This window comes from Acomys minous (assembly GCF_964271855.1).
Source record: "Acomys minous genome assembly, chromosome: 3".
Lineage (NCBI taxonomy): Eukaryota > Metazoa > Chordata > Mammalia > Rodentia > Muridae > Acomys > Acomys minous.
This window is the reverse complement of record NC_140485.1, coordinates 124,333,255-124,341,268: the sequence shown is the minus strand read 5'-3', so window position 1 is coordinate 124,341,268 and position 8,014 is coordinate 124,333,255.

Genomic DNA, 8,014 nt, shown 5'->3' with positions numbered 1-8,014 from the left:
TTTAATTTAAATTCTGTCCAATATAGATATGTCCATAGATGCCATAGTATAGTTTTCCTAGATTTATGTGTTTGCTATATTTAATTTAAATAAATGTTAAAGATATTTAAAAATTAAAGACTGCTTGCAAAAGGAGGACTGAAATTCAAAGTGAATGTCCTTTGTAATCCAATAATAAATACACTTAAAGGTATATTTAGTTTCAAATTTCCAAAAGAATATTTTTTAAAATTTCAGCTGGACCACAATGCTATTCCTGGCTTGTTTAACCATTTTCCCCAATGAAAGAGAGATAAACATGTTTTTGTTTAGATCCCAAGTGTGGGATGAGAAACAGACTTGTGAGAGAGCAGGTGATGTTTATCCCACCTTGTGGGAGAGCTTAGTTGTTACCAGCCAAAAAATATCCTTGAACAGATTCTGAGAGGAGATATAAATGTGAGCCAAAAAACAGGAGGCAGGGTGTCTTTGGAGACTTGGGATTGTTTGGCTGTTCATTACTCTACTTTGAGACGCTTCTAGAGAGAACCACTATAGGGAATGCTTCAGTGCTCCAGGCTCTGGCTGAGGCTCCAGGTTCCGGTCGCTCCAGGTTCCAGCAGAAGAAATCCTGCTGACTACACCAGGAGAATCTTTTCTTGGAACTGATACCCAGAAGGCTTCATTCTTGTGTTCTTTAATTTCCTTTTCTGCTTGTTTAAGTTAGTCCGGCTATAAGTGAGGTACGCTTGATTAATAAGTTCATAATAAAATATAATTGTTAAGAAAATTGAGCCTACACCCCATTTTTATTTGGGCCCTACAAAAGTATCATTCACTCCAAATCAGCTGGAAGAAACCTTAAGAAAACGATGCCCCATTTCACCTAAGGGGGTTTGGGTACATTTTTCTTGGCTCTCTTGGGCTACAGATGCTTATAAACTTATGTTTATAAGTTATTATTGGTGTTATTCAGAGAGAAAACTAGGTTGGACTCAGGGATGTCTTTCTTTTCCTTTATCTTTCTTTCTTAGGTTTGGAGATGGGAGTTGAAAAGAAAGAAGAGGGGATATAGAAATATATAGAGATGACTGGACAAAAGTAGATCATTGAATTTACTCCTCAATTTAAAGCCTTGTTACTCACAAATAAGGTCTTTTTTTTTTTTAATTCATTGGTATAAAATTTTGCATACTGATGCAAAATAAGTTTAATTTTGATACATTGGTATATAATTCAAGTTTAAGATTAGTCTTCACACACACACACACACACACACACACACACTATATATATATATATATATATATATATATATATATATATATATATTTCTACTCTAATATGAGATATTGTACCCATACAAATCATTTATAATATAAGGCTTACTTCCAACACCTTGAAAGTGGTATTGCAGGCTGTTTAGGATAAGTAAGTAATGCAAGATAATTGTTAGTTGACTGAATCATGGTCATGTCAATTATTAGTCTATTTTTATCATAAGAATACACACCCTAGGTTTAACAAATAGATATGATTCTATAGATAGATAAGGTAAAATAGTTAGATAAGGTCTTCAAAAGCCTCAGAGACCTATAGAATATGGCAAAGATGTTTTTTTTATTATTTTAATGATTTTTTGATAACAAGACATGTTAACTCCTGGCAACACCCACCCTACCTCAAAGAAGATGATGAGCATCAAAGAACCTCCTTATGGGGATGGCTTCAAATGAGGCAAATCATCCACTGGGCAAAATATCCTCTTCTTTGCCACAGACAGAATTCTGCCTAAAAATGGGCAAGCTTGGGTGCAGGCAGAGTCAACAGCCAAACTCTGCCAAGACAGGATGAGCAAGTCCTCAATTGTTCCTGCCTTGCAAGTATGTCTGTCAGATATATTGGGCCAGATGGCTGAAGATGATGCTCCAACATTATAGAGAGTTTTGGGTGACTTTTCACACAACAAATTGTGTATGTCATTTTTTTGTTTGTTTCTGAAGCTACTCACTGGCACTTCCGTTTTTCTCAGGTAATTAAGTTTTATTCTTTCTCTAGTCTCTGATGGGGTCAAAGACCAGATAGTCTAGTCTTAAAATTAAGCTTAGTTGTTTAGGGGTTATGATGTTTTAGGTCTAAATAGATATTTCAAGTTGATAGAGATAAATATGATAGCTATTGATTTAATTTCAGGATTTTAGACTCACCAAGATAGGGAAGATGGTTTCTTCAAGGTTGCCAAATACAAATAGCCAAATCACTATGAATGTAACATTTTCATAATTCCTGACAGTTTCATGGTTCTTCTTGCTGTATGTAGTTTATTTTATTTATGTGTAATAATATAAATGTATATATGAAAATAAATATAAAATTTCAATTCAAAGATCACACACTTTTTCTGTTGGGGAAAAAAAAAGTCCTAGGAAGAATATAACCTGCTTTATAAAGGAACACCTCAGTGTTAGGATGTGGGTAGGGTTTTGTTTTTATCTTTCCAGAAGAAAAGCATAAAACTAAGGAATCTGGAGACCACTGGATAAGTGAAACATCTGAAGAAAAAGGACCAGACACCAAAGAAGACAAGTACGCCAGGTGATCCAGCCTCAGAGATTGCCTCAACAGCTGTTTCATCAAAATCTGCATCCAGAGCTGGGCATGGGGGCATATGCTTGTAACCCCAGCTCTTGGGGTGTGGAGTGGGGTGAGGATTGAGAGGCAGAGGCAGGCAGATCTCTGCCAGTTAGAGACCAGCCTGGTCTACAAAGCAAGGCCAGTATACCCAAGAGTACACAGAGAAACCCTGTCTCAAAACAAAACAAAACAAAAACAAACAAAAAACCCAAAGCAAACCAACAAACAAAAATCTGCATCTAGAACAATTTCAAAATCCCTAGCTAAAATAATCCAGCCAGACAAAATTGTTCCAGCCAGAATTTCCCATGCCACAAAGACTGAACAATAAGTGATACAGCTAGCTCTCCTCGGACTTGGCCAATATTTCAGTTTTCTTTGGGCCCCCAATAGATTCTGTCACCTTCAGACAATAGGAAAGAATTTTAAGAGAACAACGCCCCATTTGCAAGAGGTAGGATGGGTAGTTTTTGGTCATTTGATGGATGATGGATGTTTAGGGGGTTGGTTGCAAGTTGTTAATGATCTTGGTCAGGGAGGAAACAAAGTATAGGGGGTTAGACTAAGAGATTGCTCTTCTTTTCTCTTTCTTTTCTTTTTTATGTAGGAAGAGAAGGGTTAAAAAGAAGAAAGCAGGGATATAGACATAATATAGGAATAATAGGGGAAAGGTAAATTATTGAATCTACTCTTATAGATCCTTCTATGTTGATACAAAGCTAAGGCTATATTTGGTTACATTTGTATAGATCTTTGTATATTGATACAAAATTAAGGTAATATTTGGTTATAACTTGCTATGTATTAATCTTTTTAAGGTATTGTACTTATCCTATGTAATTCTTTAAAATGTTATGTGAAGTTATAGTCTTTTTGAAAGCCTTGATCACAAACTGTTTAGGAAAATTATGAAGTGGAAGATAATAGTCAATCAAACTTGTGGTTTTATTAGGTACTATTTTAGTTAATCACAGGTGTTTTCTAAGTTAATCAGATATAAAATAGCTAGAAACAAGCAATTCAGATACAGGAGAGATAGACAGTCTTCAAAAACCTTAGAGATCTATACAGTATGATATTTAAAGATGTCTCAATAATAAAAGTCTTTTGACATTGAGCCACGTCTGCTACTGGCAGCACCTCTATACTACTTCAAAGAAGATGATGAGCATTTTAAAAACCTCCTCATGGAGTTTGCTTCAAATGTGGCAAGCTGCCACTGGTCAACAAAATGTCCTTGTTTCAACTGAAGACAAAATATTGGACAGACTGAACAAATTGAACACAGGAAAGTGGACTGCCAGGCTTTGCAAGGACAAGGTAGGCAACTCCTTCATAATTCTTCCTTCACAGAAATGTCTGTCAGGTATTCTGTGCCAGAAGGCTGAAGATGATGTGCCAACATTACAGAGAAAATTTGGGGGACTTTCCAGGTAGCCAACTACATCTGTCATTTCTACAGTGTTGGAAGCTGCTTCCTTTGCACTTCCTGTTTATTCAGATAATATTTATCCTTCTCAGGTCTCTGACAGGGTTGAAGACTCATTATAGTCTCACAGTTAAGCCTAAGTTGTTTAGGATTTACAAAATTAGTTTAAGGTCTAAATTGATGATTTTAGGTTGATGAATGCAAGTTACAATAGAAAGTGATTTAGGCACAGAACATTGGAGTCACCAGGATAAGATAGATTAGAATACTTTCTCCAAGGTTGTTAAGTACATATGCACTGGGTATTGTAAATATAATTTTTACCAGATAGTATAGCTAGAGAAAGAGTCTTTTATTTGGACAAAAAGGGGGAAATGTAGCAGGATATTTGATCTCATTGTACACTCCAAGATTATGAACTGGAAAGACCTGTTTCTTGTTTGATGTGGCTCAGTCTTAACACACACCTTTAATTCAAGAGTTTTCTGTTTACTCTAAGTACTTGTAGTATGGCTCAGCCATAGCACACACCTTTAATCCAAAAGTTTTCTGTAAAGAGGATTAAATAAAGTTAACCCTAGGTCAAACAGCAGAGCAAGCAACCAGATTGGCAGGAAGTGAACATGAGGAAAAAACAGAGAGAGTGAGAGGAAGTCCAGAAGATGGATAAAGAGATGCACTGGAAGTAGAAAGAAGAGACATTCAGTTAAGGGTTATTTAAGGTAGTGTGTAGAAGGAAAAAGGTTTTTTTCCCATCTGGGACATAGGCTGAGTAGGAAGGTAAGCTGGGTGCTTCCTCTGCATCTCTGAGCTAGAAGACTTTCAACCCAGCACCTAGCTCTTGAGTTTCTATTGGCAAAATCCAACATTAGGGATTTTATTTTTAAAATAATAGACTTTACTGGACAAAATCTTTAAGCAGACGTAGACCTTCTTTGGAGAGCTCTTTCCTCTTCATCCAGCTGTATGGAGATGATACAAAATATTCCATGTGGTGAAACTACAAGGAGAAAAGCCTGGCTCCATCAGTTGCCATTGGTAGAAAGGCGACCTTCTAAGTAGATATGCTCATTCTGAATCTTTAACTATAGAAGAAATAATCCTGATAATACCTTTGTGCTGCTATACATTTTGAAACATATATGTATACCATAGTAATAAAACACACCCTAGAAAAGATGAGCGTCTAAATATTTTAATACTATGAGATTGTATATCCTTTATTTCAATCGATTAAAAATTCATCTGCCTTTGTAAACCACTTCTGTCACCAACAAATATGATCTGTTATTTTATACCACTTACTGCTATAATATCCACACTTGCAGGAAGCATTTATTTAAAATGAAAGACAGTAAGGGCTGGGGAGATAGTCTGGTGGCAGCAAACTTGCTGGGTGTGTGCTAGGATGTGACCTGATCCACAGCTAGCAAAACCAAACAGATCATCTTAGTGGGGCTATAAACAAGGCATAGGAGTTCCCTCCCAAGCATTGGCATAGGCAACTGCTTTGACAAAAATGTAATTGAAAACTCTATGAAGCACAACCTAACGTTTTGGATATTTGCAAACTGAATTCTGAGCATCATTTTCTCTTACTTCAAACTAAACTTTCTGTGAGACACTCTGAAAATATGTCACATACAATTTAATAAAAAATTATGACTTTGTCCAAAGTAATGAGAAATACTAGTTTTGAATGCCTGGAAAGACATTTAGATTCCTAAAGTATGAAAAGGAGATTTTTCTGTTAATTCATGTGGTTTTTTTTTTTCATGGTAGAAAACTGGCAGCATTCCTATTGAAATTCTCTTTGGTGCAGGGGCCAGATATCACACTTTATCTTACACGGCATATTCTTGACCTGGCTACAGACATCTGCAACATGTTTGTCTTTCATTAGAATTCCTTGGAAAGAATAACTATATTCCCTAGCACATGCTTTCTGAAACAACTTGACCAATAACCTTTGATTTACATTTTCAAGGCCCATTTTAACTTTGTCCTTCTTGATTTCTAATGACCCGGGTGCCAACTTTCTACAAGGCTATTACGAGAGAATGTAGAGATCATGCTGAGAAGCTGCTGTGGACAGGGCTTGAAAGTAGACACACAAGGTGCTGTTGACTACTGTGCAGTGGCTTGTTGGAAAGAAAGAAAATTTCTTTTGGATTCCAAGGTCCCATTCCCAGACTCTATTCCCTTGATGACCAGAGTATCTTTCAGAAGCTTTGCAGAATTTTGATTCAAGTCCTTTGGCTTCTTTTCCTTTCATCTTTTCTTTCGTTTCTCCTTTCTCTTCCTCTTCTCCTTCCTCCTACCTCCTTTCTTCTTTCTTTCTTTCTTTCTTTCTTTCTTTCTTTCTTTCTTCCTTTCTTTCTTTCTCAGCACTGGGGAAGGAACTCAGGGCTTTATGCATCCATGCAAGCTCTCTGCCATGGGCCTATATTCTCATTTTTCAAATGGATTTTTTTTGTTAAATTATGAAGGCATAGACATTTTTATATATTCAAAAGCAAACTTACTTCAAAAGATATAAAAGAGATTAAAATGAAAGAAACTTCAAAAGGAAACAAAACGCATGTTTAAAATATACAAGGGATTCCCTGAGGAGTGTAAAGAACTCAGTGATAACTGCCAATTTTAATCAGTCAAATACTTCAAAATTTGCTGTTTATACTCAACAGAAGAATAGAAACTATTTTAGAAGTTTATTTTGACAGTAATAGAACAAGGTTAGGATGTTCCCCAAAATTCCAGTCAAGACCTGTCCAGAGACCCTGTCATGACCTGCTTATGCCCTTCCTTGGCATACATCCTCTTCATTAAGTTTTTGTCTTCCTACAGCCATCACCCAGAATGGTACTGTGAAACCTAAGGGCCTCATTTGGAAGCTCATAAAGTAATAAGGCCGATTGAAAGGATAATAATCATTGTTCTGTTGGCCCCCATCCCTGCATGAATGGACTGCATATATAAATGTAATCCAAATGCAGAAATGGTGGAAGCCAGAAAAAATATGAATCACTGAGAAAGTAGAGGAGAAGGTCAGGCTTGGGAGAAAATTATACTTGTGATTTACTACAGAAGCCTATCCAAAGTACTTGGAAAATTGTGGACACACAGACACAGACACCACACACACAGAAACACACACGCTGACACACAGACTCTCTTTTATCTAGCGCAAAACACTATGTCAGCATCAGGCTAGTAGAGATTTACTTTTAATTGTAGCTTCACATAGTCCTAGGCTTTTTTTCCTTCTCTCTTTATTAACATGTGCTTTAACATCTTTGCTTGAAGATCCTCAGAATTGTTTTTACATGAATACAGTAAAATGAATAGAGTACTCATTTTTTTTTTGTTGCCACTGTAACCAAGTCTAGCATATTTAGTGAATTATTCAGAACAGATTTATTATCTGACAGTCGGACAGTTCTGGAGGTCAGAGTCTGATAGAAGTCTCTGGGGGCTAATACTAAAGTGCCAACAAGGCTGAGTTTCTTTCTTGGAAGACGTATGGTTGACTGCTTCCTTGTGGTTCCCAGCTTCCTGGGGCCACCCATACTCCTTGGCTTTCTGTCTCCTTTTCCATCTTCAAAGTCTACAAAGACAGATCAGTTCTTCCTACATCGCCCACTCTGCTCTGCTTAAGTCTGGAAAAAGTTCTCTGCTTTTATGGATGCACATGGTTAGCCAACAGGCCTGGCATCCCAGCACTCAGGAGTAGAGGCAGGAGAATTAAGATGATGCTAGCAATTGTTACAATGACTACACCACTATAATTTGATGAGGACAGTCCAAAAAAAACCCAACTAATAACAATTCATTTAGTCTATATTTGGTTCAAATAAATTATGGGTGAGACACTGGCCTTGAACTCCTAATCCTGCTGCCTGCATGTGCTGATAGTTCCGGGGTTATGGGTGAGTGTCACCGTGCAAGGTAGTATGGAACAGTGGTGTATTT